The sequence below is a fragment of the Giraffa tippelskirchi genome, chromosome 7 (assembly GCF_054371585.1).
Source record: "Giraffa tippelskirchi isolate mGirTip1 chromosome 7, T2T-mGirTip1v1.2.pri, whole genome shotgun sequence".
Classification (NCBI taxonomy): Eukaryota; Metazoa; Chordata; class Mammalia; order Artiodactyla; family Giraffidae; genus Giraffa; species Giraffa tippelskirchi.
In genome coordinates this window covers 80,170,754-80,194,046 of record NC_137281.1, presented here as the reverse complement: position 1 = coordinate 80,194,046, position 23,293 = coordinate 80,170,754, and the positions used below count along the sequence as shown (strand labels likewise).

Here is a 23,293-nt window from a genome sequence, read left to right as displayed (position 1 = left end):
ATTCAGGTGGCAGTTCAAACGCTGGTGTTTTAAAGATGAAAGTATGCGATTCAATTAAATGTTTAAGTAGTGTTTTCTCATACTAAATCACTGAATCGTTGGTGCATTCCTTGAATTTCTCAGGGCACTGTTCATTTTTATTTATTGTTGTAACCCAATGCCCTTAGCTGCGTGAATGGTGCTATTCGAAGGAAACTTGTTTTGCAACGGGGAAAGTTGTCCCAGGTCTCTTAAAAGCTTCATTATGTGCCTGGTAACTCCGTTCTATTAATAATTCTGGACTATATAGGCAGGGCTTACTTTCCATTTAGCATTATATTTTCCAAAATTCTGTAAACAGCTCCTCTACACAAACCCTTTTGATATTCAATTCCTCTGTTTTTTTTTTTTTTCTTAACCACTCTTTTTCTCCGGGCCTACTCCTTATGAAAAAAGAAAAAAAAAAGATGGAAAGAAAGAAATCACCAAGCGCACATATTTTTTCAATTAAGCCATGCTTGGTGCCAAAATATATGGATCGCACTAATAGCCATAAGTAATCTTAAGGTCTTTCCCCCAAATATTTTGATTATTTTACAAATCCCCCAAGGAATGTGCTCTTAGGGTGATTTATGTAGCTCAGGCAGGATTCGAGGAGGGGGCTGGCTGCAGTGGGGCAACTTAGGAGACGGGGGCAGCTGTGTGATACAGCAGAACCCAAAGGACTCGCAGGGGAAACTCTAGGCCATCTCTGCAGGGGTGAGAAGGGTGAGTTAGTGGTTCCTGCACAGAACAGGTGGTTGCACTCAGCCCCCTGAGGAAAAGGTGGCTGGAGCCTCCACAGATATCCCTGATGTCTCATGATTCCCAAGCCACCTGCGTTCGCCTTGCATCCTAAGGTAGGGTGTTTCATTTGATCTCTATCCAATTTACCTTGCTCACTTTTCAACTTTTACTAAGTATATATGACTAGGGGGGAACCCCAGTGCCAAGGGAAAGTAATCTGGACTTCACCATCTATGAATAATCTTCAGGTGAAGAAGCATTGTGGGCAGAGGAGGAGGTATCGTTGGCCCAGTGGGCTCTGTCAACAGCATCTCCAGCCCCAACCACGAAACTTTCTACTCCCAAGGAACAGCCAAGAAGATGGGGACAGGGTTCCTCAAAGACCAGCTGGCATGGGCAGGCTGGCTTCCCCCCAAGGGAGCTGAGGCATCTGCCCAGAACCTTCCACTGACCAAAGGGACCCTAATCAAGGATGAGCTGGCTTACAGGGGCAGAAGCAGCTCTCAAGTGAAGGGCAGGTGTGGCGGCAAGGGCCAGCCTTGGCAGCCAGAGGCCCAGGGCCCATCCACATCCCACTGGCTGGCTACATGCCCTCAGCAAACTGTGCGACTCCAGCCAAGCCTCAGTATCCCTACCTGCCAAGTGGAGCTAAGAATTTCTGTCTTCCTGGCTGGATTTTCTCATGGAAGATCAACTGGATCAACTGGGTTGTTCTTTGTAAATTGAAAATCAGGCCAGAAGGAATTTTGTATTAGTACTGTCGTACAAATAACTGACGTAATAAACGCCCAATTGCATAGCGTTCACTGAAAGTGACTTAAAGATGCCTTTCCCTTCCTTATGTGTTAAAACAAAACTAAACCTATAGAACCAAGGTCTCTGCATTTTGAGACCATCCTCCCAACTCTGGAGAACCCAGATCTTCACAATGAACTCTGACTCAAATGAAGCCACACTGAGGGGACATGCTGGGTTTGCTAGTGGGTCATCATAACCGTTCACATCCAGAAATGGGTCCTCTCCGCAATGCCGCCATCGGCTACTGTCAAACTGAACCTAGTCCTTGAGTGTCCACCCGAGCACTTTAATTACCATGCCCACCAAGGGCACGGAATCAGCCGCAGCCACAAGTCGCCAAGCCTCAGTTTGACGAAACTCAAAAGACACAAAAGCCTGGCAGTTGCTGTCTCAGCCTCCCACACAGCAAGAGGGTGTCCCCAAATGAGATTTTCCCTGAATGAGAGGATGCCTTTTCATAAGCAGGTATGCACAGTTCCCAACCCCCAGGCCCCCACCGCTAACACCAGGAACCCCCCACCCCAGCCCAAGTCCAGAGAGGAACTCGGAGCCTCTGTGTCAGCAGCAGGAACAATAGGCTGAAGTCAGGGTCCTTGAGGATGTGGAACAAAGAGCTGGCTCGCCGGGAAGGGAGACCTTTAACTTCCAGAAACCACACACGTCCCATCCCACACATTGTCCCACGACCAGGAGAGAGCCTCAGGGTCACGTGGCTGTTTGAAGCTCCCAGGTTTGTTGGGGCCAGAAAAATCCCAGGCTTGCAAACACAAAATAGGACAAGAGTCACCACAGTGGCACAGCTGCTGGGGTCCCTTTCTGTCTGCCTGTGCCCTGAAACCTCTCACCTGTATGAGGCCCCAGAGGATGCGGGCAGAGACTGGCAAGACCAGTGCCAGCCTGCCCTATCTCCCCCCACCTCCAGCACCTCCAGCTGATTCATGGGGAGCCTCGGCCTCTTATCAGAGCCCGCCAGTCAGGCACCAGCACACATCCCCACTGGCCGCACCTTCCGCCCAGAGTACGCTTTTGTCTCTGGCTCCAAACTGGCTGCGGGAAGTGGGGCGCAAGGGAGGGGTCGGGGTGCCACAGGCTCCGGAGGCACTCTAAGGGGCCTCCCCACCTGATGTCACGTGATTCTCACTTAGAGAAGCAGGGGTGGAAAGGAACTCAAGAGCGCATCCACTCACACTGTGTATGAGCAAGCTGAGGCCCAGAGAGGGAATGAGACTTGTCTAAGGTCACACAGGAAGCTGGAGGCAGAGGTCACACTGGAGTCCCAGCTTTCCCAACCTGATTCTCTGTCCTGCGCCAGGCTGCTGCTGGGCCATGTGCCCTGAGGGAAGGGCTTTGCTTTTCTTAAGTCCTCACCAACAAAATGATTTTGTACTCAGACCTCGACGATACAAATCTAAGATGGGAAAGTCTTTTGCTAAAATAACAGTCCCTCCTAGAGTAGGAAGCCCTTCTTTTAGCCTGAGCAAAGGGGAAGTTTAGGGCAAGGAGTGGAGCGGAACAGAGCAGGAGGGAAAAGAGAGCCCCCAAAAGCTGTTTTACTGTGGGCTCCAGGCAGGGAGATGAGAGGTGGGGAAGGGATGGGGGAGTCAAGCTGAGGGGCAGAAGGCATGCCAGTCAAGTGGGTGCTGCAAAATTGCTGCAAAAGCGGGGCCTCTTTGGGTGGGAGGGTGGGGCTGGATGGCCTGGGGCTGGAGCTCCGGACTTTAAAAGCAGGATGTTTGGCTGGGGCCTCTCTTCTCTCAAATAAACAAACAATCCACAACCTTATTCAAAACAGAGGGGCGTGCTGGGGAAGGGCCTGATCATCTCATTTCCATATTCCCTCCCCAGGGGAGTGCCAGCAGCTACCTCAAGGGCCCTGAAGACCAGTGGGTAGGAAGCAGTGGCAGGGACCAGGCTGGGACAGTAGGTACCCTCCATCCTGAGGTAACCGGAGGACCCCCATCTGGCTGGATATGTGGGGCCAGAGTCTTGCCGACTGACAGCCTCTTCACCCACATCCTGACCACAGAAGTGGGACCCTGAGAACAAAGCCTAGTCCCTTAAGAAACAGGCTAAGGGACTTCCCTGGTGGTCCAGTGGTTAAGACTCCGAGCTTCCACTGCAGGGGGCAGAGGTTCAATACCGGGTTAGGGAACTAAGATCCCACATGCCAGTAAGTGCTGGTGCTGGTGGGTGCGGGTACTGAGGCTCAATCAGTGAGGCAACTGCCCCTGCTCACACAGGAGAGGGGCATGAAACTGGCATCCAGACTCCCTGTTCAGCCCTTTCCAGCACCTAGGAGGGGGGCAGGGGATGTATGGGCCACACAATGGGTCATTGGTTTCCTTGTGGAAATCTGGACCATTCTTCTGCCACGTTCCTGGATGCGTTTGTCTCCTGGAGCCTTCCTTCACCCAGCCAGTGTTTACGGAGAAGGGACAAGGTTCTAGGCTCGGGGCGTAGCCAGCGGTGAACAAGACTCAAACCCTACTTCAAAGAGTTCACACCAGCTTCCGCTGGTAACAAGCTGCTTTTTGTTATTCAACAAACATTCACCACAGGTCTGGTCCGTGTGCCTGAATCAGACACCAGGGTCGGCCAAGGCACATGTCCTGCACTCATGCTCCTGTGGCCTTTCAGGTGGTCATCCTCCTCCCCATCCAGGGGGATGAGAAGCCACCTGAGACATGGACAGGTCTCAGCTCTTTCCTCTCCTCCCAAGGCAGGCCGCAGAGCATCCACTCAAACACTGGGAGTGGACTATTTACCAAGTGCCTCCCTTCCTCTGGCAGGAAGTCGCTCCCAGCACCGTGGTTTTTTTTTTTCCCCCCTCAACTCTTTCTGGGCTCGTGGTTTGGAAATAGCAAAGGGTTGTGAGTTACAAGATCCGGGCTCTCTCCTTCACGGCTGCTGGGAGAGAAAATGGGTACAGCCTTTCCGGAGAGCACTCTGACCTTAAAACTGCATGGCCTTTGACCTAGCAATCCCACTTCTAGGAATTTATCCTAAGGAAATAGCCAGTGATGTGCACATGTGCACGAGAGCGCTTACTAGGAGGCCATGTTTCTAAGTTTACAAAAAAGAAAAAAAAAAAAAAAATCACTGCAACAACCAGGTCTGGGAGACTGGTAAGGAAAATACGGCACATCCATGACACGAAATGCTAAGTAGACATTAAAAAGCCTACAGAATATATGTTGAATTAAGCAAATGTTCTCAATATTGCTAAAAGCAAAACAGAGCACTACAAATGGCTATATATACTTTTAATTCAGCTCAGTTCAGTCACTAATAATAACTCCCTTCTTTTCATTTGGCAGTATGTACATATACCTATATAGCAGATTTCTATAATACTTCCCATCTTTTGCTAAGAAAGAGGATGACAAGAAAAATACTATTGCAAGCTAGTTAGATAATAATAATTTCCTTTCAGGCTGGTAAGAGCTAAGGGTAATGTATTTTTCCTATGTGCTTCTCTTGTTTTTTAATGCTCTGCATTCATCATATATTACTTTAAAAAAGGAAGAAAGAGGAAATGCTACTGGGCGGGGCTTGGGCCGGCTCCTTCACTAACAAGCCATCTAATGTCTGTAGGCGCCTTCCTCTAAGGAGGACGTCAGTGACACTGATAGCTAGAAGGACAATACCTGCTCAGGCACTGTACATCACTCCCTTGCCACCCAAAGCCCTTCCAGGTAGACACCCACTTTGCAGATACAGAAACTGACTCCATGCTAGACCCTCTGCTCACCATCTAAGCCCCACCACCAGCCACCCCAAGAGAACACAGCCCATGTGAACCCTGCAGCACTGGTTGGGAGTAGGGGGTAGGGTGGGAAGCTGGGAGAAACCTGCCCCACTGCAGAGCCACCGACCCTTCTAAGAAAGGGCACTCTCAGCTGCTACATTCTTCACTGCAGGGGACTCTCAGAATCCCATGGGAGTAGGCCCTGCAGGGTCTCTGGCTGGTAGATGCATCCACCCATTCGCTCAGCCTTCCCTGGGCAGCTGCCACAGCCAGGGTGACTCATGGAAGAGCAGAGTATGGTTACGTCCTGAGGTGGAAACTGAGGCCCACAGAGGGAAAAGTCACGCTGCCAGGGCATGGCCTCCCGCGTGCTGACCGTGGAGGGACAGCAGCTCTGGAACGCAGGATCTCCAGGTGGAGGGCTCCAAGAAAACGAATCTCAGGGCTGAGGATTCAGGCAAGAACTCAGTAAATGCACCCTCACCCCAAGGCCAGAAGCAGAGGTAGGTCTCGGGACAGAGGGCTGAGTGGGCAGCTTGGAGGAAAGGCCATGGCCAACGACCCACCGGGCTTCGCTAAGTAAGGCCGGGGCTCCAGAGGGGGCACCGACTATGGACAGGGTCAGAAATGCCAGGCATGACCTGAGACCCACCAGCTACATGGCAGGGATGGAAGAGGGTGCCACAGAGTCTTCCCCTAGGGAAGGGGCAACCAGTAAGGGCATAATGGCTGAGTCCCATTCTTGGGACTAAAGTTCCTGCCCAGGGGGCTGGCTAGACACGCTGTAGGCCCCTGAGACTCCAGGCATTGGGGCTGCAAAGGGCCCTTTCCTGTCTTGACTGCCCCACACAGAGTTCACAGGGCAAAGGCATCTAGCATCTCCCCACCTGGACCCAAAAGAACCAGAAGGCCAGAGGAGATGGAGATCCTTCTTTTTATTATTGTTATTTTTTAAATACAAATTATTTCCAGCCGGAAGGCAGAGGGGTGAGGGCCATCGGAGGCCTCCGGCCACCGGCACCCAGCCAGCCTCATAAATGTCTGGCAGCTGGAGGGAGACTCAGCTCATTGCTATCGAAATGAGCTCGTTACTGCTAATTTCCCTGGCTCACCAACTGATGCATCCAGTGTGTTCCTGAATCTCCAAAGCCGTTTCCGAAGCCACCCTCATGGGATCTGCCAAGGGACACCGAGTGTAGGCGGAACTTCAGGGTGGCCTCAGTTTCCCCAACCAGAGTGTGGGCAGGAGAAAAGGGAACAGAGGTAGTTCATTCAACTGTGGCTGAGTCAACCACAGACGAGGTCAACCATTTCACCAGGGCTGCTCATTCCTGTGGGTAAATGGGGAGACAGCAGGACAGTACAATTTCTCAGGGTCACTCAGAACAACCCCCTCCACTGCCCAAACACCCAGCAGGCCCCCGGATGATACTAGGCACCTGGCATACATTATCTCTTTTCATTTACACCACAACCAGGCAAACAGGACCTTATTAACCACTCTCGTTTACAAAGAAACCGAGACTCAGAAACGTTCAGGAACCCGCCCCAAAGTACACAGCTAGGGAATACTAAGGCCTTCCCCTAAAGTCAGTAAGAAAAGTGGCTAAACGTGGCAGGGTCGATGCCCACTCTGGAAACACGCACACAATCTAGGCAGGGTGTGCCGAGGCTCCTCCTTCCTGGGAGTTGACAGAGGAGGGAAAGCACCCATTGGCCACCCCAAGGTGGGGCTACCTGAGAAAGCTTCCAATAAGGTGACCTGAGACAGGCACGCCATCCGTGTCTGGGGCTGCCCAAGCGCAAAGGAGGGAGTGGTTAGCACCACCCACTCGGGGTGACCACCTCCCTGGGCCAGGCCCAGTTAGGGAACAATGCAGCCCAGAGGAGCAGTAGAGGAAGAAGAACCACTGCCTGCCCTGTGGGCAGAGCCCTCCGCACACCTGGGTTCATCTTCCCACCTGAGAGGTCAGGTGTCTTGCTGAGGAGCGAGTGAATCAGCCTGGGTAGATCCGTAGGCTGGAATAGAAGCAGCCATCAAAAACAACGTTTACGAAAAGTGTTAAGGACACAAGGAAATGTTTACCTAATACTGAGGGGAGGAAAAAGGCAGGACACAAAGTTGCATTTTTTAACAGAAAAACAATTTAAACAGAATAAGCCAAAACCTTTTCCAGTAGTTATCCCAGGGAGTGGGAGGATTACCTCTTTGAGCTTTTCTATGCTTTCCACATTTTCCATTAATGAGCTATATGCTTCTTTGAAAAACAAAAGCAAATGGGTGTGTTTTAAGTGAACCCAAATGATGCCACTGCTGACCCCTAACCCCCGACCCTCATCCCTCTGTGCAGAGGATGAAGGAGCTGCACTGGGAGACAGACACGCTGGCTGAGGCCCTCTTCTTCTGGAGGCCCTGGGAGTGCCAATCCAAAGCCCCAGAAAGATGGACACATAAAGCCGCACATTTCTCGGCCATCTCTAGTGTCCTGGAAGGCTACTGGGTTGAGCAATCCACACCTGGGTTCTGTGTGCAGCTAGGCAGGGGCCGTAGCTCCCTACAGGTGATATAGGACCACGAGAGGGGTGCCTGAGAGTGCAATGCAAGGGCTCAAAGATGCTGCATGAATAGTCCTAGCATCCACCATCCATCAGCTTACTCAAAAAAGAAGGTGCCCCACAAGCTGCCAAAGCACCTGGGCTACTCCTTCTACAGTTCAGCCCCTCCATTCGAGCTTGTCCTCTGGCCCCAAATGGAGCAGCACCCCGCTCCCACCCCACCCCTCGGAGGGGGAACAGTAGAACTGCTCCCTGGAGAAAGCAGGGTTATTCATAAACATTCCAAAGCCTGGGGTGGGAGAGGGTGCAACGTTGGAAAAGTGGTTCTAAGATGACAGTTGGTGAGGAGGGCAGAAAATGTTCTCTTCTTTGCCACTGCACTCATGAAAATACACCCGTGAGACAAGCTACTGAAGGCCAGGGGGGAACCACGGCATGGCAATTGTGGGTAAGAGTCATTTTTTTTCCTATTTCTGAGCTTCCCGGGTTATCATGACACTCGTTTCATGCACCACCACCTGTGAGTTCACGGGAAGACCTGAACAGGCGTACTCATGAGCGGCCCATGTGCACCGCCACCCAGCGTCCTGTGCAGAGTCCAAGACCAGCAAGGTCCGCCCCACCACACACATCCAGTCGTGCCCTCACCACTCGTCTGTGCCCACCCCCTTGGCTCCTCGGTCCTAGCTGTCCCACAGGAAAGAGGGCTCCCTAAGTGCCAGTAGCTGTTTTATTTACGTCCCCAGTCGGTGATGTGAAAACAGCATCTAGGTGTGTATTTTCAACAAAATGTAACACAAGGCTTTAAAACAGCCTTTTGTGAGACAGTTTATGGATGGGTGGAGATGCATAGCCTAACAATGCGAATGTATTTGATACCACTGAAGAAGACACTTAAAAATGGTTAAAATGGTAAATTGTACATTCTGTGTGTTTTGCAACAATTGTTTTAAAAGCCATTCTTCTCATGCTCAAAGAGCAAGTGCCTCAGGGCTCCCTCCTCCAAGTGGGGTCCTGGCTCCCCATCCTCCTCCCAGCTCCTCCGCCCCCTTCCGGGCCACAGCCCGTCTCAAAAGCGGGGAGGTCGTGCTCCTCACTTGCGTGTTTATCCAGAGTGCAGTTCTGGGAAGCGGAGGCTCAGCCCAGGCTGGCTGGGGCCTGGCTCCAAGGCTCCAGGTTTGCCATCGGGGCCTTTTTCCACCTACCCAGGTCCAGAGCTGGCACTACACAACTTCCTGGCTCACTTGTATTTTTTTTTTTTTTTTTACCTCCCTCAAGTCATTTAAACCTATTTATCTTTAGGCTACAAAGGGCCTAGGCTCCAGGCACATGAACTTAGGTACCAGCCAAGACGAGGAGGGTCAGGAAGGGGGACCTTCCTGAGGACAATGGGATGGGGAGGAAAGGTGGAACCCCACTCCCTCATCAAAATCCTTCCTTCTGCCTTCAATTCAATACCCACTTACCAAGTTACTCCCCATGCCAGGCACGACCTTCAGACATGGAGAAGTACCAAGCGAGCAGTGCAGGGACTAGGAGACCCCTCGCTCATTCCTGCTAAGATGTGAACTGCTATCACTGAGTCTGCGCCATGAGTCAATGAAGGATAGGGTGACCAGCTCTGCCATGAGGGCCAGGGCAAGTGCCAGAGAGGAAGTGACATGAGTTGGACCTTTGGAAGGAATAGGAGGAGCTGGCCAGATGGACAAAAACAGCCTGGCAGTGCAGTCCAAGTGAAGGGCGCAGCAAAGGCTTGGGGGCTGTGAAAGAGCCTAGCATGCTGGCAGTCTGGGACAGGGCCCATGTGCCAGGCTGAACTTCCGCCTGCTGGTGGCAGGGAGCCGTGGGAGGATGCTGAACTGGGGAGGTGATGAATGGGGGCCCAGACTCCCTGCCTCACCCCAGCACATTCCTGGGCCCAAGCCAGGGCAGGGACCCTGGGTACTTTCCAGGTACGAGACCAAGGTTCCCTCTCGGTCTTGTGTATTCCTTTCCACATTCATGAATAATGAAAGCAGCCCAGGCATCATCAAGATTATTCAAAGCTGCCCAGATTGATTCTAACTGGGCTGTGCTGTTGGACAAGACCTTTCTTTTTTAAAAATCTCTTGGCCATGCCTCATGGCCATTTGGAATCTTAGTTCCCCAACCCGGGATCAAACCCAAGCCCCCTGCATTGGCAGCACAGAGTCTGAACCACTGGACCACCAGGGAGGTCCCAGTGGAGACCTTTGTGATGCCCTAGCAAAAACCTTTTGTTGGTGCTGTACCCATCCAGGTTGAAACACATAAGCTTTGGTGTCTGTCCCCTACGAGTATGAATCTTAGCTCCACCACTTACAAGATAATGTGCTCTAGGTAGGGTTGTCAGGTAAAATATAAGATGCTTGCTTAAAATTTGAATTACGAATAACTTTTAGTGTAAGTATGTCCCAAGTCAATTTCTCCAAGTGCATTGGGGAAATAACCCAGGTGAAAGCAGGCAGTGATATGCTTGGCATAAAGCCAGTCCTCACTGGGTCAAAGTTACCCTTTTCTTCCTTTCTTCTCAGAACCTTGTCCCAGAAGAGATTTTTTTAACTTTCATTATGAAACATTTTAAGCATACAGCAAAAGCAGCAAGAATAGTAACAATAAACTCCTCTATACCCATGGAGTGGATGCTGTTACACGCCCCGCCCAGATTCTCTTTGTCCCCAGCTATTGGGAGGTTTGGGCTGCTAATGGTTCACAGATGCCCCTTACTGGAAGAACTGTCCTGGTCAGGTGATTATAGTCCCTCCCAGTGTGTGTGCACGTGCGTCTGTGTGCACACCTACCCGCAGCCAATGACTGACTGAGATGGGAACAGAAAGCTGACCCCCTGCCTCAAGGTGTGCCCAACTCTGAGGTGCAGTGCCCGTTCCAGAGCTCCCCGGGGAACAGGCTGAGGCTAGACTCCAGTTGAGCCCATACCCTTGCCGCCCCATCCCACTTCCCTCACTCGCTTCTCCCAAGAACACGCCCCCTAGTAAACTGAGCGTGTCCAAATCCCCATCTCAGGCTCTGCTTCTCAGAAGCCAATCTAAGCTAACTCTCACTCGTGCAACAATGATGAAGATTGCTTCATTTAGCCCCTTTCATTTATTCGCTTGTTTGTTTTGGCTAAAGTACCTCCCATCATTTCCCCCTACATCCTTCATTATGTGTGTCTAAAAAAAATGTGAGCCTCTAAGGTTTTGACTTCCTTCCCTAATTTTCCTCCCAAAGGGGAAGGCTCTTGTGGGGGAAAGAGTCATAACTTTCAGCAGTGCCAAGGGACAGAGATTAGAGGCCAACCAGGCAGGCACCAGGCCATCTATTCCGGCTCCAGCCCAGCCCTGGACTATGGCGTGGCTTTGGTGGCCGGCAGGCCATGGTCACTCAGGTCCCACCTCTTTTGTGTGGATCAAGAGCTCTGGAACAGTGTCCCAGCATCTTCTTGGGGATGCCGCCAGGGTTTAAGTGTCTCTCTATTCTTAAAGAAGGGGACGGCATGGAAAGGCCAGCCCAGTCATGGCGAGCCACTGGCCAAAGCCCCCACCTGCCCTCCTGCCTGGACCCTGGGCAGTCCTACCAGCCAGAAGGCACAGCAGCAAAGGTCCACACTCTCTAACACGCCAAGGAGTCTGCTATGCTGGAGGCAGCATGGATGGGGGAAAGATCACAAATACACATAATAAACGTTAACCGTTATAACCATTTTTAAACATACAATTCAGGGCCATTAAGAACATTTACAAGGTTATGCAGCCATCATCACTATCTAGTTCCAGGACTTCTTCGTCACCCCAGCAGAAACCTTGTGCCCATTAGCAGCTCCTCCCCTCATGCCAGCTTCTGAGTTCAGAGAAAACTTGGGTTTGAGTCACAACTTCTTTACTCTCTCTGCGACCCTGGCAGGTAAGTGAAACCTCTCTGAGCCTCAGTTTCCTCATCTGTACAATGGGATGAGAACTCAGACAGGTGCCATGAAAATCAAAGCTGTTGAGGATAAAGTGCTGAACTGCTCCTGGGGCTGTTAGATTCATGCCAGGCAGGGGCCTCTGTGGCAGAGGATGCCCATTCCCTCCACTGCCCACCCCTCCCCACTGGTACCCTTTAGGATCTGGGGCTGCCTGAAGTGATGAAGGCTAGAGGAGGCTGCTTCCGTCTCCCACAGGCAGAGCAACTGGAACGAGCACTCACGGGTTCCAGCGTTTTCCCTTTTCCGTGCCCAGACCCGGTTCCAAACCAAAGAGTTACAAAGGCCTTTAAACTCCACACTCGAGGCGAGGTCAGCCAAAACCCGCATTTCCAAGCACGGCGCTTTTATACTTTGAAAACAGCCAAACGTGAACTGGCTACTTCTGAGGGTCACAGCTCCTGGCGGCCTCTTGGCTGCTGGCACCGAGGGACGCCTCGCCAGCCTCTCCCTCCCTCCCCATTACTGGGCTGTCTTTCCCCATCCAAGTCAGGGAAAGGCCTGGGTCTGAGAAGAGGAGACTTGTCTTCTCATCAACTACTGTGCAACCCCAGGCAAGTCCCCTACCCTCTCTGTTCTGTGAAATCAGGGGAGGAGTCCCTGAAGCAAGGACTCAGTTCTCTTCCAAATCTCCCACCCTGTGGTTTCGGCGAGCAGCAGGCTCAGAGCTGCAAGGGATCTCTCCAGGTCATCTGATTCAGTTCTCTCCACTGCCTTCCATTTTATAGACAGAAAGCTGACACCCAAAGTTTGAGGCAACTCGCCCAAAGTGTCACATGTGTCTTGGTAGCATAAATTCACACTCGACTATCTCAGGGAAAATCACGGGGCATAGGTGATGCTCCGGAGAGTCCAGGAGAAAAAAATTCTCCACTTTGCAACTCTACCTCTGAAACATGGCACCAAGCACCAAAGCCATTAAAATCTTCTGCATACCAGGTCAATGCATAAAAATTAATTGTTGTTTCTAATACTAGTAATAAAGAATACGAAAATGCTTTACAATTTATAATAGTAACAAGAAATGTGAACAAAGTGGAATAAATTTAATAATAAAGTGTATGATCCATATTTTGAAAGCTACAAAACACCAATGAGACAAATCAAAGACCAAATATATGGAGAGACATACCCTACTCATTGATTGGAAGACTCAATAATATCAAGCTGTCAATTCTGCCCAAACTGATGTATAGATTCGATGTAATTCCAACCAAAATCCCAGCAGGATTTTGTAGAAAATCAACAACTGATTCTACAATTAGTATAGAAATGCAAACGCTTGTAATAGCCAAAACAACACTAAAAAAGAACAAAGTTGGAGGACTCATGCTACCCAATTTCAAAACTTACTATGGGGCTTCCTTGGTGGCTCAGTGGTAAACAATCTGCCTGCCAATGCAGGAGACATGAGTTCGAGCCCTGATCCAGGAAGATCCCATGTGCCACGGGGCAACTAAGCCCGTGTGCCACAACTACTGAGCTTGTGCTCTGGAGCCAGGGAGCTGCAACTGCTGAAGCCTGCGTGCCCTAGAGCCCATGCTTCACAACAAGAAAAGCCACTGCAACAAGAGGCCCGGGCACCGCAATGAAGAGTAAGCCCCTGCTCTCTGCAACTAGAGAAAGCCCATGTGCGGCAACAAAGATCCAGCACAGCCAAAAATAAATACACAAAAATTTTTAAAAACTCACTATGAAGCTACAATAATCCAGGCAGTGTGGCATTGATAAAAGGATAGACACACAGACAGTGAAACAGAATAGAGTCCAGAAAGAGGACACACATCAATGATCAACTGATTTTTAACAAAAAGGCCAACATAATTCAAAAGAGAGAGGGTAGTCTTTTCAACAAATGGTAGTAGAATAATCGCACCTCCACAGGCAAAAAAAGAGAAGAAAAAAGAAACTAGACCTTAGCTCACACTTTGTACAAAAGTTAACCCAACATTGATTACAAACCTAAATGTAAAACTGAAAAGTAAAAAACTTTTAGAAGAATACATAGGAGAAAATCTTTGTGACCTTGGGTCTGGCAGAGTTCTTCATACAGCACAAAAACATGAAAAGAAACAATTAATCAACTGGACTTCAGCAAAAATTAAAAACTTCTGTTCTTTAAAAGACTCCATTATGAAAAGGAAACGATAAGCCACAGACTGGGAGAAAACATTTACAAAATACTTATCTTTTAAAGGACTGATAACCAATATATAAAAGAACTCTCAAAACTCAATAAAAAAAGTGATCAACCCAATATAAAAAAAAAATGTGCAAAGATCTGAACAGACACTCTACCACAGACATAGATGGCAAATAAGCACATGAAAAGAAGTTCAACATCACTCATCAATAGGAAAAATGTGAATTAAAACCACAACGAGATACCAGTATGTATCTATTAGAATAACTCAAAAATAAACTGCCCATACTAAGGGCTGGTGAGGAAGAAGAGTAACTGAAACTCTCTTACGCTGCCTGTGAGATGGTAAAATGGTACAAACTTTGGAAAACAATTTGGCAATTCTTTATAAAGTTAAACATACCTTTAGCCATACATCCAATAATCTTACTCTTAGTTTACCCAAGTGAAAACTTATGTTCATACAAAAACCTGAGTACAAAATGTTTATAGTCAAAAACATTGGAAATAATCCAAATATCCATCCATGCAACACCACAAATGAATCTCAAAGCATTATTCTGAGTTAAAGAAAAAGTTACAAAAGGCCACTTGCAATGTGATTCCATCTGTAGGATGTTCTGGAAAAGGCAAAACTAGAAAGACAGAAGACATATGAGTTGTTGCCAGCAGCTGGGAAGAGGAGTAAAAGTTGACCACAAGAAATAACCAAGTAACTTCTGGGGGTGATGGAAATGTTCTGTCTCTTGATTATGATAATGTTACATGATTGTCAAATTTCACAGGACAGTACACTTTCAAACAGTTTTACCACATGTAGATTGTATCTTAATAAATCAAACCAAACAAACCCTATTCAGCCTCATGAGGGCTGGTCTTGTTTCTGCAACCGGTTTGATAATGTGGGGGTTATTTTGACCCAGAGAGGTAAAGTAACTTGCCCAAGAACACAAGCTCTGAAGTCAGGTGGATTTGTGTTCAAACCTCAGCGCTGCCACTTATTAGCTTGTTTGCCACCCCTGGGCAAATTGCTTCTCCCATCTGAGCCTCAGTTTTCTCATTTGAAAAATGAGGGCAAAGTAATAACAGAAGCTACCTTATTGGGACCGAATGAGCTTAAAGAATAACAAACATGTTTTGCTATACTCAAATTTTAGCCATTATTATTACTTTTCGTACTGCTATTGTCATTATTACTGCCAAAGGGCTAGAACTGGTTGCAGGAAATGACTTCGATCCATATCTTCCTGCACGAGGTGAGCAATGACAAGCACCAGCACCACCAGTTTCCCTTGAGAGGCAGGCCGAGGCCCTACCCAGAAGGCATTCACAGTGCGGCTGGAAACAGCAGACAAAATCCGTGCAAAATCAACCCACAGCAACGGAGTGGTGCAGGGATGAAAGCTACAGGAAGTTCAGAAAAGAAAGAAGCCACTCAGAACTACACAATCCCGGAAGTCTTCCTGGAAAAGGCAGGCTGTCCCTGAGCCACAAAGGACAAATCAGATGCAGTTAAACCAAAGGAAAGGCACCATCAGGAAGGGGGAGAATGAGAAAAATCTCTCTACCCCTCTCACCCTTTCTCCTGGTAAAAGGCAGCTGGAAGCCCACAGCCTCAGCATTTCCTACCAAGGACCAGCCCTGGGCCAACGGGAGGAGCAGGCATGACAGCAGTCAGTCCGGGTACCATGCGTCATCTGGGCACTCACTTGTGTCCCCACATCTGAGCAGGAGGGTCCCACGGAGGGTTGCCCAGGGACGCTAGGCTTTCACTCCAGCCCCCTCTTTTTTTCCAGGGACTTGAATTTGGGTTTGTCTGGGGAGTATTTGCTTAAGTCCAAGTGTTTTTCCCGCAGCCCAGGCCAGCCCCTTCCCTGCCCCTCCTGGCCCTTGTCTGGAGCTCCCAGCCAGGGAGGGCTGCCTGGCGGGGCCGCGGGCGCCTTTGATGCGCACGCCCCTCTCCAGACTTCAATGTCGCTGTGTGCACCTCCCCTTTAATAAGTTATTTCCGTGGAAAACCCTGGTAACTCGGTCGTGAATCAAGCCTATAAACACCTCCAACCCATCAAAGCACCCAAGCAAGAGAGGGGGCGGGCAGGCGAGGAAAATCTCTTACGGTAACTCTCACACTGCTCCCTCAGAAGGACCCGGCTGCCCAGCCCGTGGGGGCCAAGCCAGCCCAATGAAAAAGTGACATGTCTCCCCACCAAGCCCAGGGATCCAAAGCCCCCAAAGACACTGTCCATCTGTGTCCCCGGACAAGGCAAGAGTTCCAGCCCAGCGCCTGCAAAATTTACAGCCCAGAGAGGCAGAGCCGACCGGCTGCTCCCGGGGTACAGGAATGTAATGTTTTGGCTACCGGTGAAAGGCCCAGTTTATTGGAAACACACTTCTTTTCCAATGTTTGGTTTCCTTTCACTCTTTTCTCCTTTTTGTTTTTCCCAGAGTGCACTGCCCAGGGCCTTCAGGAAGGATATGGAGCCAGAATCCTGCCTGGGGGGAAGCAGGGAGGTGGGGAAGGGGACCTGAAGTCAGATTATCTGAGTGGTGGGCAGAGGCGTGGACACAGAGTGGGGAGACCCCAGGTCCGGACCGGGCTCTGTCACCTGGGAGCTGTGGGGCCCAGGACGGGCACTGGCCCTCTCTGGTCTCATCTGTAAAGTGGATGGGACGAACCAAAACCCCCTTAGAAGTGTTTGACTGAGTGTCCTGGTCTTGGACGCTAGTCGGGCAGAGTGTGGACTAAAGCTGACAGTGTTTGATGGAGAGTTCAGCAAGGCCACTCCCAGGTATATACCCAAGAGAAGCATGTCCTTATGTTCCCAGAAAGGCCTGTCCAAGAATATTTATTCGTAACATCACAGGTAAGAGCCAGAAACTGAGAACTGCCGTAGTGCCCATCAGGAGTAAAATGGATACATTAGCCTGGGAGAACCATGGTTGTGTCCACAGAGTATTTATTACCCAGCAATGAATGAGTGACCACTGATGTTCCCAACAGTATGGGTGAGCCTCATAAACATTCCATTTTTGGAAAGAAGAAAAGCCCACAGGTCTGGAGGCTACCAAAGGCGTGGGTGGGGGAGAGTGGATAAAGGAGGTCAAAAGGTCCAAACTCGCAGCTATATGATAAATAAGTCCTGGAGCGGTGATGTACTGCATCGTGACTATAGTTAATAATACAGTATTGTATATTTGAAAGTTCCTAAGAGTAATCTTAAAAGTTCTCATCATGAGAAAAAGTAAAAAATATTTGTCACTATGAGGTGATGGATGTTAACTGAATTTATGTGGTAATCATTTCATAATATATACATATATATATCAAATCACTACCTTGTACACCTAAAACTAATACAATGTTTCGTGTGTTTGCCCCTGCCATGCAGCACGCAGGATCTTAGTTCCCTGACCAGGGATTGAGCCCACACCCCCATGCAGTGGAAGCCTGGAGTTTTAATCACTGGACCACCAGGGAAGTTTCACAATGTTATAGGCCAATTATATCCCGATTAAAAAAGAAAAAGGAAGATCCTTCAGTGTTTGCTTCCATTTGCAACAATTTCAAAAATAGGAAAACTAGTCAATGATGTTCCAAGTCAAGACAGAGCCATACAAACCTTTCCTCTAAAGCAACGGGCAGTCCACCTGTCAATCAAAAGTATTTCTGGAGTTGGCAACCATGGCCCACCATAGAGACAATTGTGGACTTCCCTGATTGGCATTCAAGGCCCTCCCCGTGGGCCTCACTTCTTACTGCCCCTCCAGGACTGCTCCCCTTCCCAGAACAAGCATCTTCACATGGCCGTGCCTTTGTGCAGCATGCCCCCGGGCCCGGGCTGCCCCTCCCCACCCCCAGCCTGGCGACACACCCCCAGCAGCCACCCTGGGCCGCGGCTGTCTCTCAGCCCACACTGTGCGCTTAGGAAAAAGCATTTTCCCCACCTCTCTAGGAAGTGATCTTTCCCCCAATCTTCCCAATTAGATTCTAAGTTTCTTGGGAAGGTCCTACCTTGGATATGTGCTTCACATAGTCCTATCCCTCATGCTAATATGCGGTTACCAATTCGTTTAATTACCATTTACAGAAAGGTAAATGTGCTCCAGCTGCCTCACTACCTATGGTATAGGTAGGGTCTCTGTGGCATCCATGAGGGGCTGCAAAGCCTACTTGTCAAGTGGAGTAAAGTGAGCCTGTAAAAGGGAGGCTAAGTGATTTAAATTGCAGGTCTGTTCTGGCTCCAAGGCCTGGGCTTTTCACCTCTGCCCTCTTGGGTCTACAAGCATCTCGTCATTCATCCCCCACTCCACATCCCTACTCCAAGGTCTAGAAGCAGGACAGGGCAGGACTAAGTGGCTTATTTTATTTTTTAGTAAAGCTGTTCAGACCCAAGGGAGGCATCAGGGCAACAAGGAGAGGGACTCAGGGCTCAGGTGGGGCTGCCTCCAGCTTTCCTGAGCAACCACAAAGAGCCCACTTTCCCACAGAAGATGCAACAGGCAACCTCCTCATGGAGGTGCTGCTCAGACACTCGCCATTAGCTGAGTGTCTTTAAGCATTGAATTAACCATCTCCCAGACTCGTTTATCTCCCCTGAAAACTGGAGGTCACAATGCCCACTTCACCAGGCTGTGTGGAGATTCCAACGTGCAGGCACCTGGTGACTTTCAGAGGGAGGGTCAGACGTGACGCACTGGTGCTCTCCCACTGCCAGCCCCCAGATCACATGTGGCAGCTGATGGGACGAGAGCCGAGCAGCCAACGAATGGATCCAGCTGCTCTAAGCTGCCAGGCACGCCCATCCCAGAAGTGATCAAGTGATCAAGGCTCCTGACTTGAGGGGAAGATGGCCCAGGCACTCCAGATCCCTTCTAGGCCTGTCAAGCTCTGGGATCTTAGCCCTGGTTGCATATTACAACCACCTGAGGAATTTTTAAAACCCTGTTGTGCAGTCCCTCCCCAATCATTTCTAGAGTGAGCTCTGAGCTTTTCAAAAACTCTTCAGGAGACTCTAATGTGCAAAAGAGGGTTGAGAGCCAATGTGGGAGATCAACTGACCCATCTTACAGGTAGAGAAGTCAAGTAGAAGCAGGTTGAGACCACCAGGAGATGTTGGACAGAGTCAGGACTGGGACCCCGATCTCCTGGCCCTCAGGTGAAATGTGATAACTTCAAAGGAAGCCCTGGGGGCTCTGCCTGACCTTTGCTCTGCAAGGAAGAGGGCAAGGAGCTAAGACACAGCTGGGGAGCCAGGTCAGAGGAGACAGGTCTGTCTCCGCAAGTACCTGGACCTTCTCTGCCCTCCTTGGCCCCTCTCCCAGGTCAAACAGCAGCAGAAGTCCCAGAAACAAGGCTCCCCTCAACCCAAATAGGGTCTCCTTGAATCTGAGACAGACAACATGAGCTGAGGGTCCCAGGACATGAAGCCAGAGCCTCTCTGTGGAATCTGTTTCATCTCAGGGGACAGGGGTGTTGGGGGAGGGAGCGCTCTTGTGAATCACAAAACAATCCCAACACCTTTTGCATGCCAGGCCCTGAGCTGGGTGCTAGGTGGGGTTGACCCAGGTGCGGCCCTCACAGCCAAGCCCCCTAAACCCCAGTCCCAACCTCTGCCCTCTGAGAGCAGCCTTGTTTTGCAAACACTGTCCCCTCTTTTCCTGTGACCCTGCAGGTGGCCCTGGGAGGGACCCTGCACACCCCTCAGCTCAGCAGGGCAGAACCTGAGGCCCAGAGCAGACGAGCAGTTTGTGGAAGACCACACAGCGGCTGAGCAGAAAGAAGGCTGGGATCTAACACAGGGTTGGGGAGCCTGTTTCCTCAGTGCCAGACAGAAGGTGGTAGACAGAGGGCTGGGGAAGGTAGGCAGAGATGAGTGGAGGGGGAAGACCTCGCCCAGGACTTGTCGGGTGCCCCATTTCACCCCCAAGAGGTTGCAGACTGGAGCTGGAGCCAGACCAGCCACACTCTGCCCCCATCCCTCTCCCATCACACCCACTCACCATGCCTGCCCCCAGCAAAGACTCCTCCCCACTCAGCTGCTTCCCAGGGCTGCACTTCTGGCTCAGCCCCACCCACCCGCCCCTTCTCCTCCGAATTTCACGCTGTGTGACTGTGCAACAGAGTCCCCCTCCACCGTCTCCCTTAACCTGGCCCAGAAGACCGGGTGGCCCAGCCCCTCCCTGCTCTGTCCAGAGCTGGCACTACCCTGGACGACTCAGAGATGAAAACGGCTTCCAGGCTCCTATCTCTGAGCCTACCCCTTGCCTTTTAAAGATCAATTAAAGCCTTGGCGATGATTCACCTTGCAGTCTGGGACAGTGCCTTTGATGTCTGCTCCAGACTTGAGACCTCTGTTTTTCCAGAGACTTCTACCATGGGGTGAAGGTAGCGTCCCTCCCTCGGGCCAGGGCGGCCACAGCTTTGCAGAGGTGCCAGCCCCCTGGGCTTTACCTTCTCAAGCTGGGGGTGCCAGGCCCTGACTGGGGGGTGGGGGGAAGGCACAGGGAAAGGGCCCGTGAACACCAGGAATTCTTTCCACAAAGGACAACTGGAAAAGCGATGCATCTCTGCTTCCCTTGGCGGCCAAGGGCCATGGACGGAGAATGTTTAATATAAAAACATCTGACAAAGTACCTTCAGGATATATTTTCTGCATCAAAGAAGGAGCTCTTGGCAACAGGCGCTCTACCCTGACAAGGAAACTTTCGAGTGTGGCTCCCGATTGTTACCGACACTGGAGGAAAGCGTGCCAGCGAGGACAGGAGGGCGAGCCGTGCAACCCAGCAGACAGATGGTTGTGATTAGGCTGCATGCAACCAAGTGCATATTCTGGAATTTCAGGTCTCCTCAGAAAACCTGCCGGTTCCCCCGGTGACGCAGGCCACCCGAGGCAGAATGAGGGGCAGGGGCCATCTGCCTCCAGCTCAGAGGCACACAGCCCTGGACGGACGGGCACAGGGCTCCCTCTCCGCTCAGCAGCCTCCACTCACAAGCTCAACTCCTCGCCATCTCACTGATGTACTCATTTACTCATCCAGCAACCACTGATGAGCAGAGGCTCGCTAAAACCCAATGACAGCTGTTCACGTTGAATCTCGGAGACTCAGGAACACAGAAGCCCCAGACGAGCAAGAACTGGAGGAGTCCTGTATCTTTCAAGGGGCAGAGAGGGCACCATGCCAGACTCCAAGGAACCCATAAGGGGCCGGACTGCCTGTGTCTGATCCCAGTTCCACTGCTTTCTACCTGAGTAACCTTAGGAAGCTACTTAACCTCTCTGAGCCACAGTTACTTGTCCTTTAATTTGGATCATAAGTAGCTACTTCACAGACCTGTTGGGGGGATTCATAAATGTGATTATTAAAATGTTATGATCTGTCTTTATTTTTATGTATTCTCTCTCTTTTCTAGATCTCTCTGTCCCAGGCAAAAGTCCATTCATTCATTCATTCATTCATGCCATGATGACCTCCAACTATTGGCTAGGACCTGTGCTGGATGTTAGGCAAGGTCCAGAGCCCCTTCAGTTCCAAGTATACGCCAGAGATCCCCTGGCCCCAGTGACTACTACCCCTCTGTTCCAGCCATTCTTCCAGGTTCAGGACATCTCTGGATTCAACTTACCCTATTCCCCATCTCTCATGTGTTAACCTTCCGCCACGAATAAACTCAGAACACACAATGCTATTTGCATATCTCTCTGCTTCTGCACAAGCTATTCATTCCTTCTGACAGACTGTCTCTATCCTACTGTCCTCCTGGTGAACACCTAGCCATCCTACAAAGCCCAACTCAGAATCACTTTCTCCTTGAAGCTTTCCCTGAACACCTCATTCCCATCCCAAGAGAGTCCCCTGCTCTTGTTTCTGTGCTTGTACTAAGGCTTGTCCACATCTCCACAGCACTTAGCACAATCACTCACCATTCTCTGCTTGCTATCTGCCTGTCCTTCTAGACCATCAGCTTCTAAGGGGAAAGTCCTGGCTTTCTTCACTTTGAGCACCTGCACCGGCATGCAGCAGGCTCTTAATATGTGTTCAATACACTGACTCGTCATCCCAAAGCCTACAGTCAGGAAACATGCCAGCCCTGGGGTCCTTTGTCAGGGATTCTGGAGGGTGTAAAAGCTGTGTGATTTCTGGTGAATCAGTCACCTTCTCTGGGCCTTGGATTTGTCACGCGTTAAGTGTACCCCCACTCTAGTCCCCAAGTTTTCATACTCTGGGACTAGGACTGCCAGAGTGGTGAGTGGTGGGGAGTCCAGGACACCAACCATCTCCTTCTGCATGGCCTTGTTCCAGGCTGTAGTTTTACTTTGATGAGACAATGATGAGAAGCTAAGATGCTTCAGGCCAGAAGTCCCAGCTCTGCACAACCCCTCAAGGTCCAGGAACTGATACCCTTTACCCAGAACACATCAGCATCAGGGAGCCCTTGAGATCAGTGGTGCAGTGGGCCAAATGTATAGAGAGCAAACTGAGACTAGGGAGCGAGGAGCTTACCAGAGCTCACACCACAGGATAAAGGGTAAAGGGCAAAGGGCAAGGCCAAGCCTGGAACCCACATAAGTGCACTGCTCACCACCCCCACATACTTCTTGGCAAACTATCTTGGCCAGGCCTCCTCACACTGCCTGGTCCTCCCAGGTCTGCTGGCATCACCTCTGTTGCTCCAGCCCTCGATCCCCTCACCGCTTCTCTTCTAACCCCAAACAACCAGCCCAGGAAGAATGGGTTCCTCTATGAGATACCTGGGAGGTTTTAGGGAGGAAACACGGCCTTTTTTTTTTTTCTTCTGTAGATCAAAGCTATAACAGAAACAAAACACACGGCAGACAGACTTCCCTGGTGGTCCAGTGGTTAAGAGTCCACCTTCCAGTGCAGGGGACACAGGTTCGATCCTTGGTCCAGGAAGATTCTACGTGCTGTGGGGCACATAAAGCCCATGCACCACAACTACTGAAGCCTGTGTACCCTAGAGCCTGTGCTCCACAACAAAAGAAGCCACTGCAATGAGAAGCCTGCTCACCACAACTAGGGAATAGCCCCCTTTCGTCACAACCAGAGAAAGCCTCAGCACAGCCATAAATAAAAGTTTTTAGAACCTTTCAAAAAAAATAAAATTATAAAAACAAACAAAAGAACCCATGGCAGAGATATGATGTTAAAATCCAAATGCTGCTGATTTTGGAACCAGAGGGGAGTGCATCTTTTCCCCAACCCCCACCCCAAGAGGAGGCAAGGAGTCTGGGGCCATTTCGGAACTGGAAACGGCAAGCTGGTCCTGGCCCAGGAGCTCAGC

General features: G+C 50.3%; 1 protein-coding gene and 1 long non-coding RNA gene across 4 annotated transcripts in view; one reads left to right on the top strand and one right to left on the bottom strand.

The window, feature by feature from the left end:
- Positions 1–23,293, bottom strand: part of SMAD6 (SMAD family member 6) — a 92,790-nt gene that overhangs the window by 50,208 nt on the left and 19,289 nt on the right. The window lies entirely within an intron of this gene.
- On the top strand, positions 8,147–21,371 carry LOC145514303 (uncharacterized). Its single transcript, XR_014060028.1, has 3 exons — positions 8,147–8,315; positions 17,382–17,471; positions 19,665–21,371. It is a non-coding gene; the product is annotated as an uncharacterized LOC145514303 (long non-coding RNA).